The sequence below is a fragment of the Cupressus sempervirens genome, chromosome 4 (genome assembly GCF_028749045.1).
Source record: "Cupressus sempervirens isolate cs-2001-9-10 chromosome 4, ASM2874904v1, whole genome shotgun sequence".
Classification (NCBI taxonomy): domain Eukaryota; kingdom Viridiplantae; phylum Streptophyta; class Pinopsida; order Cupressales; family Cupressaceae; genus Cupressus; species Cupressus sempervirens.
The window spans coordinates 113,363,616-113,388,021 of record NC_143121.1 but is presented as its reverse complement, the minus strand read 5'-3'; the positions used below and the strand labels follow the sequence as shown (position 1 = coordinate 113,388,021).

General features: G+C 34.4%; 1 pseudogene; it reads right to left on the bottom strand.

The window, feature by feature from the left end:
* LOC149560185 (nucleosome assembly protein 1;3-like) overlaps window positions 1-23,790 on the bottom strand; it is a 93,674-nt pseudogene extending 69,884 nt beyond the window's left edge.
* Between the last annotated feature and the right edge of the window lie 616 nt (window positions 23,791-24,406).

Below are 24,406 nucleotides of genomic sequence, written 5' to 3'. Positions count from 1 at the left end.
AATGCGCAGAATAGAAAAATAGAGTGGCATCAAACTTCCTTTTAAATTTGCCTCATTGATCCTTGAATAATCTTACAATCTAGGAATGAAAACTAGGCTAACTCAATTTTCTTCTTAGCATGTTGATAGTCAAACCAATAAACTGCCTCCATCTGTATCTTTCCTTCAATGCTGGCATTTCAAATTGGGCCCACGAATGACTGAGGACACATATCATTAACTCGCTACCTCACTATACATAACTCTCAAGCACCTTTCTATAGTGAGCTAGTGATAACCACTGATTTTGCTTTGATCGTGTGGAAGATATTTGAAAAAACTTTTAAGAGAACAACGGTGTGTCCCTCGTTCACTAACTCACTATACATAATCTTCACACATCTTTTCATAGCAAGTTGATGAGTATCGTCAATCCATGGCCAAATCAAAAGTAGAGAAATTGCACAAAGTACCTTGAAGAATGGTGGGTCCCATACTCTCTATGTCACATAGAGTGAACAACTTGCAACTTTCCATAGTGAGATAGCAAGGACTATTGATTCTGGTTTGATCTAACGATTAGGATTCTTTGTAGGTTTTATACATGGGGAATGGGTCTAGGATACTGCTGTCACTAAGCTGGCTTAATCACTAGCACACATATATATATTGTTTTAAACCTTTGGTGACATCTCATGTCCTTGGCCTTGTCATGTTTATTACTTTTAGGTGGGTCGCTACATCACTCTCGGCAAAATTACTAACTACCTAGCTAGTGATATAGCGAATTCTAATGAATCCAAAATTTTTGGCTTATAGATGCTTAGCAAGATGCCACCATGTCATTTGATCTACACAACTTAGCTTTATCAAGTCACTTGTTTGGGGCCCACCTTTGAGAATTTTCTATTACATCACAACCTTCTGACTAGTCACTACATCGCTATTGGCAAAATTACCAACTATCTGGCTAGCGATATAGTGACCTCCCAGTAACCATCATAACTGATGTCAGGAAATAAAACCATGAGTGACACAACTTTCACAAAAATAAAAGAAAAGCTTGCATATTATTTTCCTTGAGATACTCAAAATCATTTCTTATTATAAAAGAATGTCATCTTTTGCAATGACTAGGCCCTCCCTATGTCGCTATCAAAAAATTGGTATTATCTTAGCTAGCAATATAGTGACCTTCAATAGATTCTCAATTCTAGTGATGGAGAACAAAAATACATTGATTGAAACCTCACCAATTAATACTAGTGTTAGAGAAGGTAGTCGTGCACATTTATAAGACTACATGGGAATTTCTTTGGTCACATCAACTTTTTAAAAGAACATTACCTTTTGCAAAATCTGAGCACTTGCTACCTTGCAACCGGTTAGTCGCATAGATTTTTTGATAGTGACTTAGTGAATTGCCAAAGAAACTTGAACTCTAGTGACACCATTTTCAAGTTTTTTCAAGTACATTTCTTCTTAAAACTAACAAGCTTGGGACATAGCATGTGGTCATAATGTCTTCAAACACATTTCTTAGCATCAAACTTCACTTTTCAGTATCACACATTAGTTCTCCAATGGTTGCTATCTTGCTAGGCATAATATTTGAGCATCTTGCTATGGAAAGTATGCGATAATCGTAGATCCAAATAAGATCCAACGATAGGATAAAACCCTTTTCAAAAGGACTCAAAAAGAACTCAAAGCAAGCAGAAAGAATATCTGCTTATCCCCCTTTCTTTAAAACTTTCACTCCAAGATAAAATTTAAAAGGCACGACCTAGGGTTTTATACAAATTTTGAAAAGATATCAAAATATGAGACGAAAACCTAAAACCCTAGGACCTAACAAAAGAACTCACATCTGATTTTTTTCATCTTGATTCTAAGAAAAATTAATATGTAAAAAATTAGACCAACAGAGTGATTTGATATTCTATGTTTTTGCTGTGGTCACAATCAAATTTGTTGAAGTTGTCTCCAAACTTGATGTAGCTACTAATTTTCTTGGAGAATGAGGAAGTGAGGTAATGAGTACTACTGCTATCTTTATATCATTGATCTCCTCATCATCTTCTTTGACTTCCTTGATGGCTTCTTCCTCTTTATCTTCTTTAACTTCTTCATTGTCAAACTATATTGTTTCAAAGTTTGTTACTTCTTCCTCATTATTACTATCATCATCCTTGACTTCTATTGGAGAGTCACTCTACTTATGCAAGTGATAAATATTCTTACACATACCTATAGCATTCTTGACTTCATGCTCTATATCTTTTAATATGATTAAAAAAGTATTGAATCTAAGAGTTGTCTTCATTTTTCTTCATGGACTCTTTTACCTCAACATTGGTAATGCTCGGTAATGACTGCCTTAAGGTTTGTTCATAGATATCTTTCGCTATCTACATAGCTAAGTCCCATCTTGGCTTCAATCTTTGTAATATATCATTATAAATCTAGGAGGCTATTTGATCAGGAGAATACTTCAATTTTCCCATCTTGGTTACCACCAATTCTTTAATCTTCTTCTTCTCAACCTCTATCCTAGTCTCATATTTTAGTGATTTTGTTATACCTGCACCTTCTTCCATTTTTTTTAGTTTTTCTTGGAAGGTGAGAGGTGGCTTGCTAAACACAACTTTAGTACCTTTCTTTTTGGATCTTCTAGGAAAAACTATAGTGGATTGCTTGGGTGGCTTGGTAATGATCACCTTCTCTTTCTTCTTTACTATCTTTTCTTCCTTTTTTGACTCATCTTCATCCTCTGCATCATCATCATCATCTTCTCCCTTATGCTAGGTCAACAAAAGAGGTGTACTAGATTTTATTTTTGCTATTCTCCTCTTACATTTGTTAACCACATATGGAAGCCTAATTTCAACCTCTATCCTTGCCTTAGCCTCATCATATCTTCCAAATTATGGTGCCTTTAGATCAACAAGTTTTTTTTTATCGAGGCTTCAATTATGTCTTTTGCTTCATCAATGTTCACCTCATAGGGAAGAGGTTTTACCCATACAACTCTTGGTTTTACTACTTGAATGTAGACTTTGTCACTGTCTACCATGAAGCAAAAATCATCTTTGTAATCTTCAACCAATTTCTTTGGAATCCTGAATCTATTATTCATTTTCTCCTTGAAGACATCAAAGTAGTTATCCATTATGCTACTAAAATTCTCACCCATTTCTGCAATATATCCATTAATCTAATACAAAGTGGCACATCCTTTCTCCATACGAATATACCTTTAGAAGGGAAAAAATTTTGAACATAGAAGAATAAGCATGTCAACAATGATCTAAATTTACAAAGATTGTTCTTGGATGTCTTTATACTTTCCATGTTTTTGTTAAATTGTTTCAACAACAAGTGTACAAGATCAAATGACAAATTGTTCTTCATGACTTTGAATGCCAAGTCTACTACTTCACATGGCACACTATTTAGATGACTAAAATTGTAGATCTTGTGAGCTATCACATGTATGCCAAATTTTAGTTCTACATATATTACACAACTTATCTTCATGCCTCTATCATCCCACTCAGCTAGGGTTTTCTTCTACAACTCCACCTGACCTAGTGTTTTAGTAGCTTTGTCTTTGGAAAGCATGGGAAGACTAGTGATAGAATGAGTCATCTTCTTAGTGATCAAAACTGGTTGCTCAAGCCATAACTAACCATTGTGAACTTTACTTAGGATGTATCTAATTCATTTGATTTGGAAAATCTAGGGTAGATGGGGAATGTGTGTTAAACCTTTATCTTTCAAATGCTTATGTTTGGGTTTAAGAACACCATTCACACACAATTCACCTAGGGCATCATCCATCTCTAGGGTTCCAATTTCTTGAATTGCACACTTAAAATTAGTATGAATGTCATTAATGAGTAGTACCTTAGGAGGGATTTATGATTGTGCTCCATTTGGATCAAGGGATTCCACAATTGTTAGTATGAGTTTGAAATCTAGTGGTTTCCATTTGACTCGTTGGACCAACATTTTGACCCTTTCTTTGCCTTGCTAGTACTACTTGATGCTGCCCTGGCTACTCAATAGGTGATGGAAAACTTGAAAAAATTGCTACAAATTCTATTCAAAATCACTTGATCATAACAACACTTTTTAAAAAATTTTGGTGAAAAATGAATTCTATCTCCTGCCCTTTTGATAACATTTTTCCATTAATGCTTCACATAAAAGTATCATTATGTACAATAGTATGTGTCAGTATGATATAGCTTTTCATCCACTATCTATTTGTATTTCTTGGTGAATGCTTTATGACTCGATAACAAAACATGTGTGACTAGTTACTCTTGACCTTGCTTAGTAGAGTCCATGACTCAATCTTACTTGTTAGACAAAGTAACTTGGTGATAACTAATGTTGATCTTTTGTGATCCTTTTTTATCTCAAATAATATTTTCGATCTTTGCTTCCTTCCAATTTTGAAACTATTTAGATGTGATCATGATAACATAGTTCTAGTTCTCACTTAAGAACTTAGTTGGAAATGGTGTAGTCACCCACTCCTTGAGTGACATTACCATCATTTCTAGGACTAGCTTCCTTAGTGGATTTAGGAAACCATTTTTTCCTCATTTACTTTTTGATGTTATCTACCTTAGCTTTCTTTTCATCTTCAATTCTACCTATATTCATGCAATTCTTGGCTAGACGACCAAGTTCTATACAAATGAAACATCTTATAGTGGTTATCTCTTTTCCTTGTGTGATGTTTAACATAGTTCATGCCAATGTGTCCATACTCTCTATAGTAATGATGTCTACACTAGGTGTTGTAGTCCCCTCCAAATATTGCTTTCACAATTTGCTCTATTGGATTGAATGTCTTGGTTCTATAGTCTGATGCCTTGTGGCCTTGTTTCTTGCATTTGTGACACTTGCCTTCAATTTTTGGTTTCTCTTTACATTCATTAGCCTTGTGACCATGTTGATTACAAGTGTAACATTTACTATTGAATTTTTCTTTACCCTTAATCCAACATTTTTTTGATGGAGGACCTATCTTACCATAGTGATTGCAAGTAGGTCTTTGATTCCTTTGAGCATCTTGTTGGGAGGATTCTCCTTCTTCTTTGTATCCAATTCCCACTTTACACTTTTGTCTATAGAGATTCTACTCATTCAGTTGATTCAATTGATTCATGTCTACTTGAGATTTCATCATTCTTTCATTGATTTTCTTTTTAATGTTAAGGTCCTTTTTCAATCTTTCACTAATTTGGTTTTCAGATCTTAGCTCACTTTTAAGTCTCTCATTGATTTTTCTTTCTAAATTTAAATCATTCCTTAATCTTTCATCGATCTATCTTTGACTCATGATTTCTTCATTTGCATTAGAGATTTGATCTATATGATCTTCATGCTAAATGCATTGGTTCTAGATCTCATTGTTTCTTCCATCCATTTCTTCTTTCATCTTGTTCCTTTATTCTAGGATTTCACATAAGTTTATTGATTGAATTTCTTGTTCTCTTTTGAGCTTTCTTATTTCTTCTTGCAGGGAACCATTTTTCTCTAAGAGTTCATTGATTGCATCATTTTTTTCATCTGAGATGCTTGAAGGGAAAATGTCTTTAATCTTCTCTTTAATGTATTGGTGATCATTCATTTGATTTCCAAGTTCCTTTCTTCTTTTCAAGGATTGGGAAAGTTTTTCCTTGGCTTTCTTGAGTTGTACAATGGCCATTTCTAGATCTAGCTTTTCATTGTCAATTACCTTATCAAGTCTGAATATCTCCATTGTCCTTTATCTTTTCTCAAGTTGTTAAGCTTTATCCTAAGAACAAAAAATGCTCTGATACCAATTTTTGGAAATATTAAGAACTATGATAAGTTATTGAGAGGGGAGGGGTGAATTAGTACTTCAAAACTTTTTCAAATTTTGATCTTAATTGTAATAATCCAATAACCATTTAGTTCAATTAATTAGATCTAAATGCATGCACTAAAAATATTCATGGCACATGAACATAATAATTTGGTGACCCAGAAACCTTCCAAATAGAAAGTAAAATTGGGGTGGGGATGATATGCACAAAACTTCAATACTATACCATAAAGTTAGCCTGTTAAGGCTTAAAATGATCACTTCTGATGATCTGCCCCATTAGGAACAATTAGAATTGCTAGGTCTACCTTGTTAGAGGATTTGGAAATATACAATGAAGTATGCACTCAGTAAAGAGATTTGACAAAAGATGGTTAAGTCTACCTTGTTGGATGATTTGAACTAGTTCACCTATTAGAATGAAATAACTAATCTTTGGCTTACAATTTATTTATTGATAGAGATTCTCTGAACTGCTAATCTCCTTTATGTGATAGATATGACTTTGCTAATCCTTTGCTGATATGGTTGTACAATATACTTTTCTATTGATTCGCATTCACATGTATACATACATTCATCTATTCATTCCTTTTTTTTCACACATTGGATATCATACAATACATTACATACATACATACATACATACATACATACATACATACATACATACATACATACATACATACATATATATATATATATATATATATATATATATATATATATGAATCCAATTTTACAAAACTACAAAGTCAACCAATATACAAGTTAACACCAATATAACAAAATCAGCTCAAATGAAGATACTTAGGTTTTGAAGACTGACTGGGTGAAGTTTTGATACATGGTATCCACTGTCATTACTCGACATCATCATGCATTTGGTAGAAGTAGAGGTTCAATCCATACTAATCATCTCAGAGTAGTCTTGAATTCGGTCTACACTAGTGACTTAGTAGATATTATGTAACTTGGTAGAAACTAAATTACACATTTACCATACTTGAAGTCTGTAATCATTTCTCATCACATAGCTTAGTTAATACTATCTTTGCTTCTCATGAAATGCTGACTCAGTAGAAACTACAAATCTTGTTAACCATTGGGATGTTCGATAGGAACTGTAAAGCTTGGTGGCAACTAAATTACACGGTAAATATTATAGACTATTCAATGAGCTTGGTAGCCCTACAGAATCTAAATAAGTGTTGTCACTAATAAAAAAATTGACTTAATGTCAATAAGTTAGTGCTTATCAAGCTCCCTTGGTTAGTATAGACAGTTCCCCTTGTCTACTAAGCATTCTTTTTGTAGAAGACAGTGTCTACCAAGTTCACTCAGACATCCAAGGAATTCATGCAGAAAAGAATGTTAATCGAGATCACTTGGTTAAGGAAATTTGGATGGTATCAATGGTGACCAAGTTCACTCAGCTACCAAAGGATTTTCACAAGACCATAGTGTTAACCGAGCTTCTATTGGTTAATATAGAAAATCGCTTCAGAGTTAGTTTCTATTTAGCAGGGTTAGTTAATGAAGGATTTTCTTATTTTGGCATGTTAAGAATAATTATTTTATTTATTGATTCTGGTCAACTATGGTGATGAATATTAAGTTATTCTAGTTTTTATTTGAGTCAACTTGACAATCTAGAAGATATAAATAAAAGGCCAAGTTGTGATCTCAAAGTGTGCAAGTCGTATTGAATGAATTGAAAGGGATGAAAAGAGGAAGAAAATTTGAAGGATTAACATAATATCCTTCTAGTGTAGAAAAGCCATATTCGATCAAGAAGGATTAAGTACAACCCAAAAAAAAGATCTATAATCAAAAATTTAGTTGCATCTCAATTAGGTCATTTCATTCTTACTATCTAACCATTCTAGTAGTGAGCAAAAATTTCTTAACAGAGTTGGCTTAATAGCCATTTGCAAATCCTCTAACAAGGTGGAAATTCCATTGAATTGTTTCTCTAACAAGGCCACTCTTAATAGGGTGATTAAATCCTTTAATAGGGTCACACCTAACAATGTGTTTTGTAACCTTTAATAGGGTTGACTCCTAATAGGGCTCACTTCAAAAGAGTGAAAAAAATTAACTAGTTACATTGATGGTTTTTCCCAAATTGGGTTTCTACGTTAAATCTTGGTGTCATATGTGTCCTTGCTATTATTTTCATACTTGCAATGATAATTAAGTAATCACTAACAATATCTTAAGATCTTCTAAGTTAACACATTCTACATTTACCGAATTACAATATTTTATATGTGCTTACCTAGCTTCAGTAGTATTCAATTTTTAGGTTGTAATTTCATATTGACATCTAAGGGTTATGGGATTTATTTTAGTAGTAAATGATTCACCCCTCTCATCTTAGTTACTCCTCTTATATTTCCAATAGTGAAAGCATGTACAACAAGCATATATTGTATATAGCAAGGATCTGTATGGTATACTTACAAAACCAATTTTGAAAAATCTCAAAAATTGGTATACTCTACCGAGCTAAGAATCACAAGGTGATGGTATTCAAGAAATATTTTGAATTTGATTTTGGCTAATAATTGTTTTTGTCACTAATGCTAAAGGGGGAGATTGTGTGACATGCACTTATATAGACTTTAAGTATCTATCGAGATTATTGTACAATTAACAATTTTTGCCAAGCATTTCAGTTACTGCCAAGTTCTATAGTTGCTACTGAGCCCTTTGGAAAAATTTTAATGCATGTTGAGTAGTTTCAATTAGTGTGAAGTTTAGCAGTGTAATGCATCTCAGTGTATGCCAAGTTTACTAGTGTAAATCAAGCAATGCAATACTTACCAAGTTTTTAGTTGATGTGAAGTGAGTTCAGTGGTAACTAAGCTACTCAATGTTAACTAAGTGATTCAGCTTATAATGAGCTTGTAGAGGAAGTAGTGACTAAGTTACATAGTATGAATCAAGTTTTCAATTTATATGTCAAGTTTCATAGTATTCCCCAAGTCACCAATGTAAACAAGGTTTAAGACTACTTGAAAGTGATTAGTATGGACCAAGCTTCTATGTCTACTAAGTGCATAATGATGCCTAACATTGATAATGAATGATGAGTATTAGAAACTCACTAAGTTAGTCTTTAGAATCCAAATTTCTTCATTTGGGTTGACTTTGTAGTATTTGAGTAAACTTGTATTGTGGAAAACTTTTTAATTATATAATTGGATTGGTATATATGTAAAAACTGTATCATATCCAAGTGCATAAAAAAAATGAAATGTAATCAAATATAATCAGAGAAGAGCAGAAAGAGTGAATTACAAAGGTTATGATAGTATAAGGGGCAACAAAGACATATCTATCACAACAAGGTGATTTGTACATAAAGGAATCTCATTCAAAAAACCAAGTTGCAGATCAAAGATTACCTATTGCTTCATCCTAACAAATGGATCAATAAAATCCTTTAGCAAGGTAGACCTAACAGTCTTATGAAAATGTCTTTACTGAGTGCATACTTCATTGTATGTTTGTCAATCCTTTAACAATTTGGACCTGGTAATCTTTATTTCTCCTTATAGGGAAGATCATCAGAAGTGATCAATATAAGCCTTAATAGGCCAACTTTATACTATAGTACTAATGTTTGTGGGTATCATTTCCACCCCAATTTTACTTTCTATTTGGAAGGTTTCTGTGTCACAAAATCTATGTGTCAAAGTGTTATGTATGCTTTCATGTTTCTAGTTTCTTATGCATGCAATAAAATCAAAGTTAATGCAAAGGTTTAATTGGGTGGTTGAAGATAGAAGTTGTAAAATTATTGATTCACCCCTCCCCTCCTAGTAACTTAGCCTTTCATAATATTTCCAACACATGATACGTTCAACTTAACAAAAGGAACACAATTGAAAGTTATCTAATTCCTTTGATATAATACAATACTATAAAGAGGTGAGAATTAGATAGATCCATTAGATTATTTGAAGTCTAACCTTGATCAACTTCAAAGACTTGTTAAGCACTGTAATAATAAAGATGGAGGTCATGATAGTATGAATGCTAATGTTTATCATCACAAAAAAACTAGTACTAGTGGAACTTCTCTAGCTAATGAAAATCTTGCACTACCTATGCTGTTTGAAGAAGAAGATTCTATTGTCTTAGCTACTTCTCCCTATCAAAAACCAGATCCTTTTTACATTTCCCTATTTATTAATGGAAATAGGTTGAGTAATTGCATCATAGACTCATGGGCTTCTGATAATGTGATGACTTCCTTTGTAGCTAAAGCTCTAGGACGCTTAAGTTGCTCTATCTTCCTATCCTTCTAAAAAGCTAAAACTCACCATCCTAGTGGTAGACATTCATGCAAGTTATGAAATGCTCCCAAGTATAATTTTTTACAAGAACATGGGGGGAGAGATAAAATTAGACTGATCCTATACTGCCATCCTAGTTGGGAACAAAAGGGAGAAACTAGAACTACAAGGAAAATAAAAGTTCAGTATCCTAAAATCAAATGATCCTAGATCTCAAATCTTATATCGATAAATGTACTTTGGTAACTATATGTTATTTTTTGATACCCTTGATATTCAAGAATAATTATAGTAGACTAATGGTGAACCATCATGGAGTTTAGAATTTGATGGTAGTTGTGTCAATATTGGTTTAGGTGTAGGAGTGGTTTTGACATCATGTAGTGGAGAAACAACTTGTTTGGCATACAAATTGGATTTCAAGAATACCAACAATACTGTAGAGTATGAAGCCCTTCTCTTTAGCATAATTGTAGAAAAACAAAAAGGGGTGAAGATACTGAAATCTCAAGGAGATATAGAATTGATGGTAAGGAAAGTGAAGAACCAATGTGTAGTAAAGAACCAAACATTGCAAAACTACTGCAATAAGGTGTGGAATGTGTAATACCCTAAAATTGGCACATTTTTATGCTAACCAATTTCAGTCTATTAATCCTACTTAAAGTCCTATTGTACTAGCCAATTATGATTTCAATAATCTCTACTCAACCTAAGTGTGAAATGTATAAAATCATTAATTTGCATTAATCACATACTTTATTTAATTCCTAATTACTAATTGAATTAACTAAATTGAACATATTAATTTAGATTAATTTAATTATGTATTAATACTTTCATTAAATTAAAATCACCCCTTTAGCTAATATACATGAGGAATTAAATATATTTGATTTAATTATTGAATTTAATTACTCAATTAATTAGATTATTCAATTATGAGGTCAGATTTAAACTTTTGAATCAAATATCTTCTATTTGTAGGAGTTGATGAAATCCAACTCCACAGCTCACCAAGATCACCTCCATGCAAATAACTTGTTGAAGGGAAACCAAGAAGGAAGAGATCAAGCTTGGAAAAATCCTAAATCGACTTGAGAGAGAAAATATTATAAAACAAGGAAAATGTATTTACAATGAAAATGAGTTGTTGTTTTTACAATCAGAGAGAGACCATATATAAAGTTCTCAAGGAAGCTTGTAGAACAAGTTGGAAGGTGGTAGAAGATAAGGTTGACAATTAAGCACATTTCCACAAAAAGGTGAAACATGCTAAAAGGGAACAAACTCCTATGTTGTCAACAACTCATTACTACAACAATTAAATGAATGTGTTAACCTAAGTAAACTTAAGTAAATAGAATAAATAAATAATAATTATTATTTACTTTAACACCCTCCCTTAAGTGCAACTTAGGGGAATGCCTTAAGCTCACAAAACTAAGATGAAATGTAGAATGGGTCCCAGTAACAAGGCCATATTAGATAACCATGTACAATGCAAAGAAATGCAACCTCTGAAAATGGAGAAAGAGAGAAAACCACATGGGAAAAATTCTCCCCCAAAAAGAGGTATGTCCCATAAAATAGGAACAAGGAGTGATCATGAAGAGCATCACTGAAGTGTGAAGAAGCCGCAAATTTTGTCATAAAAAAGAAACTACTAATCTAAAGAATCTCTATGGAAGAAGAAGGAGCTAAGTATGTCTATATGATAGATGATCCATCTCACCAAAATGCATAAGTAGCCAACCATTGCAATCACCTCGTATATAGGATCAACCACTGAATACATAGCTCACACTATCAAACCATCAAACCACATAAGCATTAGAACACCAGAATAACCCACCCTTAATGCAAATGGGGTGAGATGACAATCAATTGAGAAGGTGGGCCAATATCCTCTACAAATAGAACCAAGAATGTCGAGAGAGGGGAAGAGGTATAAACACCTATAAAGACATAGTCACACTGACATTGCATGGGAAAATAAAAGGAAGAAGGCACAAAAGTGGCAAACAACTATCCCCCCATGATGTTCTATAAAAATAGTGCAAGTACAACTCTCAAAACAATGTTTATGAACCTAAAATGAAAGAGTGGCACTTTATCTTAGTGTGTGTACATAAAAATTCTTACAAATGATAGTTACAATGATTAGAAAAGGAAAAAAGCTGATACAAAAGATAGTACAACTCAAATAAAAAGATCCCATGCCATGAAAAAAATCCTTAGATATGGAACACCCAAGATATCCACCATAGAGAAAAAATGCCAAAAAATGATAGCAAGAGCATGGGAAAGAATACGAGGAAAATGATAGCATTTCTAAAAAAATGACAAAACCAATTTTCCAAAAATATAATGTTTTCAAAAAATGGACATGGGATGCAAAAGATATGCATTCTAGAGTCAAAAATAGAACTTAGAATTCAAATACAAAAATGAGTAATTAAACTGCATCAAAACTTGAAAATGCCTAGACCAATATCTCCATCTTGGAACCAACTTTTTGCTGCTTCTTTTAGATTAGAAAAATACCTTCGTATGCTCAAGATATGGCCAAAAATAAATTGTAGGTAAAAAAGGAACCTAGAGAGTTATTGGAGGGCTAATGATCTAGTGTTGACATCATGTTGACATCAACATTTTATGGCAAAAAATGGGCCGCACGAATGCCATGTGGCAGGCTATTGATGTGGAGAGTGACGTAGTAGGGTCCACGTGGCAATGCCACCATGGCACCCATGTCATGTGTCACCCCCAAATAGGTGTCAAGTTTCAAAAAGACTCCACACAAGCTGCTAAGTAGGCAGGTAGAGCTTTGGTTATAGAAGGGAGGAAAACACTAGTTGAGTGTAGATAAGAGTAGAGAACATAGGAGGCACCACTGACCAGAGCAAAGGAGTAGAGAGGCACCACCAAGAAGGGTGGTGCATAGGCCGAGACCAAGGCCAGGCATCACATAGGCACCACAACCTATCCCTGGAAAAGCATGGGTGGAGTGCTAGCAGCCCCATGGTGGCTACTAGGTGGTGCCGTAGTGGCATGATCCTATGATAATTTTTTATTTATTTTTTATTTTACATCTATATAGTCCGTATAGTAGGGTTGTGCCTAAATTTTTTTTACCTCCCAAAGGGAATTTCTCTAATATTAGAAAATTTTATATGAATCCTAACTATAAACAACATTCCAAATCCAATGGTAGTGTCTGTTTGGGCCCAAAGTGCTTTGAAAAATTTATCTTACCCTAGATTGAAGAAAAATGCACAAACAAGCTAAAGTTTGTGTCTCCAGATCATGGCTTCAAAAATTCTTCAGCCAAGAAGTAGCAGGGAGGCTCTAATACCATGTAGGAGTTGATGAAATCTAACTCCACAGCTCGCCAAGATCACCTGCATGCAAATAACTTGTCAAAGGGAAACCAAGAAGAGGTGGAGCTTGGAAAAATCCTAAACAGACTTGAGAGAGAAAATATTGTAAAGCAAAGGAAATATATTTACAATGAAAATGAGTTGTTGTTTTTGCAATGAGAGAGAGACTAAATATAAAGACCTCAAGGAAGCTTACAGAATAAACTGGAAGGTAGCAGAAGATAAGGTTGACAACTAAGCACATTTCCATAAAAGTTGGAACATGCTAGAAGGGAACAAACTCCCATTTTTTTACCAACTCATCACTAAAACAATTAATTGAATGTATTAACCTAAGTAAATAGAATAAATAACAAATAAATAATTATTTACTTTAACACCCCCCTTAAGTTCAACTTAGGAGAATGCCTTAAGCTCACAAAACTAAGATGAAATGTAGAATGGGTCCTAGCAACAAGACCATGTTAGGTACCCATGTACAATACAAAGAAATGCAACCTCTAAAAATGGGGAAAGAGAGGAAAACACATGGGAAAAATCCTCCCCCAAAAAGAGGTATGTCCCATAAAACAGGAACAAGGAGTGATCATGATGATGCAGGAGCATCCAGAGGTATAAGGGTAATCCTATGTCACCAAAAAAAATGTACTTAGACTTAGTTTCTATTTCATGTGTTTTCATTTTTGGATACTCATTTGGGTCAAATAAAGGTTCCAACTCTCACAGTTCCACTATCAATGTTCTAGGTTAGAGTATTTGAGTACCTTGGGATACATGTAAATGCTGAAAAATAGGACTATGTAATTGAACCATAATTATGGTGGATTAGAAGGTGTAAATAAGAGGGAGGATTAAAATTGTAATTTAGAATATTCCAAAAAAAGAATCAGGTCAAAAGGCTACACGATTTGAAAGTTATCGCAATTTTTTAGTTTTTGGAGACCTCCTAAGAATGCTTCAAAGTCAGGTTCATGGCATTAAATGACCTCATATAGGGCCAAAAAATGGGGGATGTGTAGAGCTTGTCCATAGGGCTATAGAGCACTTCGAGAGATTTCTAGAAATGTAAACAATTCATCAATTGGAGCTACAATTCAAAAGTTATGCCTCTCGAAAGTTCGGTTACCATTTTTAGAATCTTCTAGTTTTGAGCCGACTTCTAATGTGACTTCTGGAGCCTTCTATTTGGTCATTGGATGCCAACTAGCACTTTCTAGAATGTATTCCTAATCTTTAACCCTTTACAGTCTATTTAAGGACATTTTTGGCATTGTAAAAGGCAGTTCAGAGTGGAGTTTGAGAGAAGGTACTGGGAGAAGAAATTATCTCTAGATTTATGCTATTGTAAGCCCATAGGGCATGTTTTGGAGTCTGTTTCTCTACACTAAGTGTACTAGCATATTTTCATAATTAATAAAAATTTTCCCTTTCCTGTTGCGTCTATTTTGTGCTTGGGTTGTGTCCCCATCACATGAAGAGCATCACTAAAGCATGAAGAAGCCATAAATTCTGTCATAAAAAAGAAACTACTAATCTAAAGAACCTCCATGGAAGAAGAAGGCACAAACAAAGCGTCTCTATATGGTAGATGATCCATCTCACCAAAATGCATAGGTATCCAACCATTGTAATCACCTTGTATATAGGATCAAACACTATATATATAGGTCACACTATCAAACCATCAAACAACGAAAGCATTAGAACACCAGAATAACCCCCTTTATCCTCAGAATAACACCAATAATAACACAAATATCCTCTATAGATAGAACCAAGAATTATGAGAAAGGAGAAGAGGTACAAACACCTATAAAGACAAGGTCACACCAATGTTGCATGGGAAAAAAAAGGAAGAAGGCACAAAAATGACAAACAACTATCCCCCATGGTGCTTTATAAAAATAGTGCAAGTACAACTTTATCAAAACAACATTCATGAACCTAAAATGCAAGAGTGGCACTTTATCTCAATGTGTGTATATAAAAATGCTTACAAACAATAGCTACAATAATCATAAAAGGAAAAAAGTGGATACAAAAGATAATACAACCCAAAACAAAAGATCCCATGCCATGAAAATGATTCTCAAACCTAGAACACCCAAGATATCCACCATAGAGCAAAAATGCCAAAAATATCATAGAAAGAGCATAGAATAAAATTTGAGCAAAATGATAGCATTTCTAAAAGGATGACAAAACTAACTTTCCAAAAATATAATGTTTTCAAAAAATGGACATGGGATGCAAAAGATATGCATGTCAGAGTCAAAAATAGAACTTTAGAATTCAACTATAAAGATGAGCAACTAAACTACATCAAAACCTAAAAATATCTAAACCAATGTCTCTATCTCAAAATCAGCTTTCCAATGCTTCTTTTAGATTGACAAAATACCTTTGTATGCTCAAGATATGGCCAAAAGACTAACTCTAGGTCAAAAAGGACCCTAAAGGGGTGCTGGAGGGCTGATGATGCAATGCTAACATCATGCTAATGTCATCATTTTACAGAAAAAATTTGACAGCATGGAGGTTGTCTCAGCAAAAAAAGTGCCACATGGATGCCACATGGTATGTTGCTAATGTGGAGGGTGATGTGGCAGTGCCACCATGGCACCCATGCCATGTGTTACCCCCAAATAGGTGCCAAGTGTCAAAAAGACTCCACACAAGCTACTGAGTAGGTAGGTAGAGCTCCAGTCATAGAAGGGCATAAAACACTAGCTAAGCATAGATGAGAGTGGAGAACACAGGAGGTGTTTCTGATCGGAGCAGAGGAGTAGATAGGTGCTACTGGAAAAGGTGGTACTACTGGGAAAGGTGGGTGTCATGACCTGTGCTTGGTGGAGTGTAGGTGGAGTGCGAGTGGCCCCACAGTGGTTGTTGGGTGGTACCATGGTGGCATAGCTGTACAATAATTTTTTTTCTTGGATTATATGTTCATACAATCCATATGGGAGGGTTGTACCTAAAATATTTTGCCTCTCGGAGTGACTTTCTCTAAAATTAGAAAATTTTATATGAATTTTGACTATAAATGGCCTTTCAGATCCAATGGTATTGTTTGTTTGGGCCCAAAGTGCTCCTTAAAAATGTTCTTCCCTTAGATTAAAGAAAAATGCACAAACAAACTGGGGTTTGTGTCTCTGAATTGTGGCTTCAAAAATCCTTAAGCCAAGAAGTAGTAGGGAGGCTCTAATACCATGTAGGAGTTGATGAAATCCAACTCACAGCTCACCAAGATCACCTACATGAAAATAACCTATCGAAGGGAAACCAAGAAAGAAGAGGTGGAGTTTGGAAAAACCCTAAACAAACTTGAGAGAGGAAATATTGTAAAACAACGAAAATGTATTTACAATGAAAATGATTTTTTATTTTTACAATGAGAGAGAGCCTGAATAGAAAGGTCTCAAGGAAGCTTGTAGAACAAGTTGGAAGGTGGTAGAAGATAAGGTTGACAACTAAGCACACTTCTACAAAAAAGTGGAACATGCTAGAAGGGAATGAACTCCCATGTTGTCAACAACCTATCACTACAATAATTAAATGAATGTATTAACCAAAGTAAACTTAAGTAAATAGAATAAATAATTAATAATTAATTATTTACTCTAATACTATTATTTTCTCCCTTCAATTCATAATTATAAACAATTGTTGGAAATATTATGAAAGGCTAAGTTACTAAGAGGGGAGGGGTGAATCAATAAGTTTTAAAACTTCTATCTTCAATTATGCAATCAATCCTTTGCATATATTCTAATCTAATTTCATGCATCAGAAACTAAAACCATGAAAGCATCCATAACTTTTTGACACATAGATTTGGTGACCCATGAACCTTCTAAATAGAAAGTAAAACTAGGGTGGGGATGATACCCACAAGCTTTAGTGCTATAACATAAAGTTAGCATGTTAAGGTTTACATTGATCACTTTTGATGCTCTGCCCTGTCAAGAGCAATAGGGGCTCCTAGGTCCACCTTGCTAAGGGATTTATGAACATACAATGAAGTATGCACTTGGTAAGGAGATTTTCATAAAATTGGTAGGTCAACCTTGTTAAAGGATTTGACAGATCCACCTATTAGTATGAAGCATTAGCTAACCTCTGATCTATAACTTTGTTTGCTAAGTGAGATTCCTTTATGTGTATAAATCACCTTGTTGTGATAGGTATATCTTTTCTGCTCCTTATACTATTGTAGCCTTTGTAATTTACTCTTTCTACTCTTTTCTAATATATGTGATTGCATTGCATTGATTTCATATATGCCAATCCAATTACATAATTAGAAAGTTAGCCACAATACCAATTTACACAAATATTACAAATTTTGCTAAATGTAGACACTCAAGTTCTAAAGACTAAATCAGTGAGGTTCTAATACTCAACATCATCATGCACTCTATAGACATAGAAGATTGGTCCATATTGGTCACTTCTAAGTAGTCTTGAACTTAGTCTACACTAGTGACTTGTTGAACACTGTAAAACTTGGCATATAAACTGAATCACTTGATTCACATAGTATAAATTAGTCAATGCTTCCACTATGAGCTTAGTATAAATTGAATCACTTGATTAACACTGAGTAGCTCAATTAAAACTACACTCGCATCATATTAGCTACAAGCTCGATAAGCAATGCACAACTTAGTTTGCACTAGCAAACTCAATATATAGTGAGATGCCTAATTTACACTGTTGATCTTCGTAATAGTTGTAACTACTCAACACATACTAAAATTTGTCCAAAGGACTTGGTAGCAATTGTAGAACTCAGTAACAACTAAACTACTTGGTTAACACTATTAACTATACAATAATCTTGGTAGATATTTACAATCTAAATAAGTGTATGTCACTAATAACATACTTGACTATTATGTCAACAATCTCCCCCTTTGGCATTAGTGACAAAAACACTTATCATCCAAAACCAAATTATCCATCACCTTATGTCTCCAGCTCAGTAGAGTATACTATTTTTTATATTTTTCCAAATTGGTTTTGTAAGATGTATATATGTACATGGTAAGGCTCCTCCATAGTATAATATATGATATACTATACATCTAAATACATCTCCTTACATTATACACTAGCTATACACTTCTTCTTTTAATCTCACATCTTTCTCCTCCATTCTTTTTTTTTAACTTTATGTCTTTCTACAATACATTTTTCCCCCTTTACACATCCTTACATGTTTCTCCCCCTTTTTGACATTGATGCTAAAGATTTTTTCTATATATTTACATAGTAATGCAAAAATGAGACAAGAAGCTTGAATATACCTTTAGTATGATTACCAAGGTCTTGTCCCAGTTCTCTTGCAAGACCTTACATGTGTGTAGTGCAATTTGTACTTCTGCTAACAACTTAATCATATGGTTTTCAATAGAGAAATTATTATCATGGATGAGGGTTTTGGCATGTGCAATATACTTTTTTAGTACATCCATGTTAGGGAGAATCATATTTTGGATATCTACTAATGTAGATCTGATTCTAGCTTCTTCTCTAAGAAATTTTCCCTGCATATCTATCAAAAATTTGATTTTCTTAAAATGGATAGCTTGAACTTGGATCAAGCTACAACTGTTGAGCACTTTCTTTGAGATCTTCATCAATCTTGGACAATCTATCATTTAATTTTTAATTAAAATTTGTGACATCACATAACTTACCAAAAGTGATGATACATCTGTACATGAAATTTCTAGAGAACTAAAAAATGTAGATAATTTTTACTTGGTAGATGGCAATTTGTTGAGCAATGAGCTCTAATACTTTATTCTCAAACTTCTGCTCTACTTTCTACAATAACTTTTCTTGTCCATCTAAGTCTTCATTATACTTTTGGACTACTTTTACCAACTGACACAAAACTGGTTGAGAAGAATCACCTTTTATACCTATAGCCTTTGCCAAAATATTTTTGGCGTCCTTATTGATTTTAAATTTTTTGTCTCTTTCCTTTCTTAACCTCTATTTCTTAGCTTTCTTTTGAAGAAGTTCACCAGAGGTTTGCATTTGATCAAGATTGAGGTTTGAAATATCCCAATTAGGGATCACAATTTCCTCATGAAGGTCTACATCCTCCTCTTTATCTTTTCATTTGCACAAAAAAATTGTGCTTGGTCGAGGCTTGGTCTCAACTATCCTTGAACTTATTTCTTATGTAGTATGGATAGAAAAAATAGTAGAAATAGTGGGACTTGATACAAAAATTAATACTACACTTATTGTAGAAATACTAGTAGAAATACCTATAGTAGCCAAAATTGATGTATCAATCATAGTTGAAGAGGGAATAGTTTGCAGCTCGGTAGATGAAATAGAGGTCACTTTAGTCAATGATGGACTAAGTGGGACTACTACAAAGATTGATTGGATGCTTGTGTTTTAAGTGGTAGTCACAATTAATCCTACTGAGGTTGTCTCCATGCTTAATATTATCAGTATTTTTCTTGGAGAGTGAGGAAGTAAGGAAATAACTATTGCAGAAATCTTAACTGGGTTAGTTTCCTCAACATCCAGTGTTTCTTCCTTGGTAGCCTCTTGATCTTGTTCCTCTTCATCATCAATAGTATCAAAATGTGTTCCCTCTAAATAATTTCCTTCTTCTTGATCATCATCATCTTCATCATTTATGTTAACAATAAAATCAATCAATTTGTGAAGAAGATAAACATTTTTCCATGTATTTGTAGCATTCTTCTCAACATGCTATATGTCTTTCACAGTATAAGACCAGTGTTAAATTTTAGGGTTAGTTTCTCTTCATTTTTCTTTAAAGATTCCTTCACCTCCTTGTTAATTAAACTTGATATAAGCTACCTTAGGGTTTGTGCATAGATGTATTTTACAGTTTGCATGGAAAATTCCCATCTTGGCTTAATCTTATCCCTTAAAATATTAGGAATCTGAAGTGTAAGCTGGTTAGGTGAGTATTTTCACTTACCCATTTATCCATCACCAGATCTTCAATATTCTTATGTTCTTCTTCAATCCTAACTTCATACTTCAGTGCCTTCAAATTGGTTACACTAGCCCCTGACTCCAGTTCTTTCAATGTATGGAGGTTTTCTAAATATTATATCTCCTCCTTCCTTATCAACTTTCTTCCTTGAGGATCTCTTGGTGAACACTATAGTGGATGGATTAGAAGGCTTGGTAAAGATTACCTTGCCCTTTTTCTTCAGTGGTTTGTCTTCCTTTGATTCTTCTTCCTCTTCTTCTTCATCTTCACCTTTTCCCTTGGTTAACAAGATAGTAGAACTTGTTTTCAACTTGGCAATGCTTTTTTTCCTTTGTTAAGTGCCTGAGGGATCTTGATCTCCAATTCTATTCTAGCTTTGGCTTCATCATATGTACCAAAATATGTAGCCTTGGGGTCCACTAGTTTATTTATCATTGGCTCAATTATATCCTTTGTTTCATAAATATTAACCTCATATCCAAGAGGTTTCAGCCATGCAATCCTCTGCCTAACTTCCTTAATGTATACCTTATCATTATCTACCATAAAACATGCATCATCCTTATAACCCTTAACTAGTTTCTTGGGGGTTTGGAATCTATTATTCATTTTCTCATTAAATGCATCAAAATAATTATCCATAACACTAGAGTAGTTTCCTCCTATTTCAGCAATGTACTCATTAGTTTGATAGAGTACTAGCACATCTTTTCTCCATACAACAGTGCCTTTTGAAGAAAATAATTTCTGAACATAAAAGAATAAACATGTCAATAGAGAGACAAACTTACATGGATTATTCTTTGATGTTTTGATTTTTTCCATGTTCTTGTTGAATTGATTCAACAGTAGCTTGACAAGGTCAAGAGAGAGGTTGTTCTTGACTACCTTGTATGCTAGGTCAACTGCTTCACATGACACACTATTCAATCTACTCAAATTGTTGATCTTGTGTGCAATGATATGAATACCAAACTTAAATTCCATGTAAGTGACACTACTAATTTTCATTTCCCTACCATCCCACTTGGCTAGGGTTTTCTTCTCCAGTTTGACCTAACCTAGGGGCTTTGTCATTTTTAGGCAACATTTAGAGATTGGTGATCCTATGGGTAATCTTCTTAGTAATCTGGATTGTTTTCTCTAACCATAATTGACTATTATGTACATGACTGAGGATAAACCTTATCCATTTCATTTAGAAGTCTTGTGGCATATGGGTTATATGCATTAAATCTTTTGCCTCAAGATGTTGATGCTCGAGTTTCAAAAAACCATCAACACATAACTCCTTCAAACATTCATCCATTCCTAGGGTATCGATATCTTGTATAGCACATTTAAAATTAGAATGAATATCATTGATCAATAGTACCTTAGGAGTGATTTATGACTACACTCCACTCAGATCTAGGGTTTCAATGATTGTAGGAGTGATCTTAAAGTCTAGTGCTTTCCATTCTACACCTCGAACCAACATGTCTAATCCTGATTTTTTCTTTCTATTGGTAGCTACAATCTTCACTTGGTAGGGTTTGAGAGAATTTGAAATATTTGATAAAAAATTTCTTAAATTGCTTGGATGCTCTTGAAGATCGCTTTGCACAATTTGCTCTCAAAAATTCATGATAAAAATGACTTTGATTTCATTCTTTTATCAAAATTTTCCATAAATGCTAGGTATCAATGGTAGACCAAATTGATAGAACATCATCCACTTTTCTTGCATTGATTACTCAATAGAGTCTTCCATCATTTAGTAAGCACATAAAATTTAGTTACTCCCAATAGTGCTCGATAGAATCTATGACCCAGCATGGCTCAGTAAGGAAAGTAACTTGGTAACTCGATGATCCCTTTTGCATCTTGAATGCTGATTTTGATCCTTTTGTCCTTTTAGCTAGAATTGATTTAGATGTCTTCCTTTTGTAACCTAGTTCCAGTTCTCCTTTGAGAAATCAAGTAGAAATGATGGAGTCACCCAATTTTTGAGTGACTTGTTCATCATTTTTTGCACTTGCATTCTTGATAGACTTTGGAGCCCATTGTCATCTCATCTATTTTCAAATGTTATCAGCCTTTACCTTCTTTTCATCTTCAACCATTCTAGTATTCATATAGTTCTTGGCAAGATGACCAAGTTCTATATAAATAAAATATCTTTTAGTAATATCTCTTTTTCTCATATGATGTTTTACACAAATCATTCCAATGTGTCCAAATTCTCCATAGTAATGATATCTACACCAAATGTTATAGTCCCAACCAAATATTGCTTTCATGATTTGTTTAGCTAGATTCAATATCTTGGTTTTGCATTCTAATGAATTATGCCCATGCTTCTAACATTTGTGACATTTGCCTTCAAATTTTAGTTTTTGTGTACATTCATTAGCCTTATGACCATGCTAATTGCAATTGTAGCACTTCCCATTGAATTTTTCTTTCTCATTGCTCCAACATTTATTTGATGTATGACCTATCTTACAACAATGAATGCAAGTAGGTCATTGATTCTTTTTAGCTCCTTTCTTGGAAGATTCACCTTCTTCTTTGTATACAATTATTGGTTTTCTCTTTTGTCTATAGAGATTTTTCTCATTCAACTGATTCATGTTTGCTTGAGATTTCATCATTCTTTTTTGATGAATAGTCCTTTTCAATTAATAAAATTTACTAAGATTACAATTCACAAAAAAGGGCCGGGGGATACAGGATCACTCCGCGAATTAGTTCAATCGGCTGAAGCCGGAGTAAACAACATGGCTGTAGCTAGGAACTATAAACTATTCATCAAAAAAAAATTTAAAACAACCTCATGCTACCAAGCTAGTACTCACAGAGGGAGGAGGATCATCTTTATTAGGAAATCCCCACACATCAATGGTATTGTGAGGCGGACTAGGAATAGTCCAGCCGTCAGCAGCATCTGTAGGATCTGGGGTAGTTGCAGTCTCCACATCCTTCTTGTCTAGCCGCGAAGGAGAAATTGCCAGGGCCTGCTGGGGAAACTTGTTAGCGTGCGCCCATCCAGGGGGAGGAGCCAGAGACCAGCCAGAAGCCCGCCCAGGGGGGGAGCCGGGGACCAGCTAGAACCACCACATGGTGGGGAAGCAAAGTGGCACCTCCAATCACCATGACCACTGCTGGGAGAGTGGTGGCAAGGACCCTAGGAGCATGGTGTGTGTGAATGGCGACCAGAGGACTAGCATCTGGAACAACAACCACGAGACAAGGAGGCATCAATCGAGGCATCCGGAGGCACTCTGGCAATGGTACAAGGAGCATTGCCCCAGTGGTTTAACAATTGTTACAAATGCTACCTCTAGGGCAACTTTATTAGCTTGCACCTGTATTTGCATAATGACATTGTTACAAATGCATGCCTTAGTGTACATTACAATGTTAACATCCAAAAAGCTGTGAGTGAATAAAATTGCATTCCTATTTTTCCATAGAGAAAACAAAATTTCCATCCTAAAGGTATGCCAAATCTGGGAAAACTTCTGAGGAAATCTGGGGGAATCACCCAGTAGGATCATGTGCCATGAAAAAGGTTCGGGCCTGAAAGGCTTGGAAAAATCATGAATCCAATGAAAATAATTTTGAGCATGCTTGCAAAACCAAAAAAATGCAACAAGGACTCAGGTTGGCCACAGAAGGGGCATCTGGGATTAGGAACCCTAATGTGCTTGAGCCGAGGCCTTAGGGGAAGACCTTGGAAAGCAAGGCACCAAGAAAAGTGAGCAATCTTGGGTTCTATAATGGCACTCCAAATGGTGTCGAACCATTTTCTCCATTGAGAAAGTGAAGAATGCAAATGCCACCATTGATTAAGCGTGTCCACCATCGGAAGGTGGGGCAAAAGCCA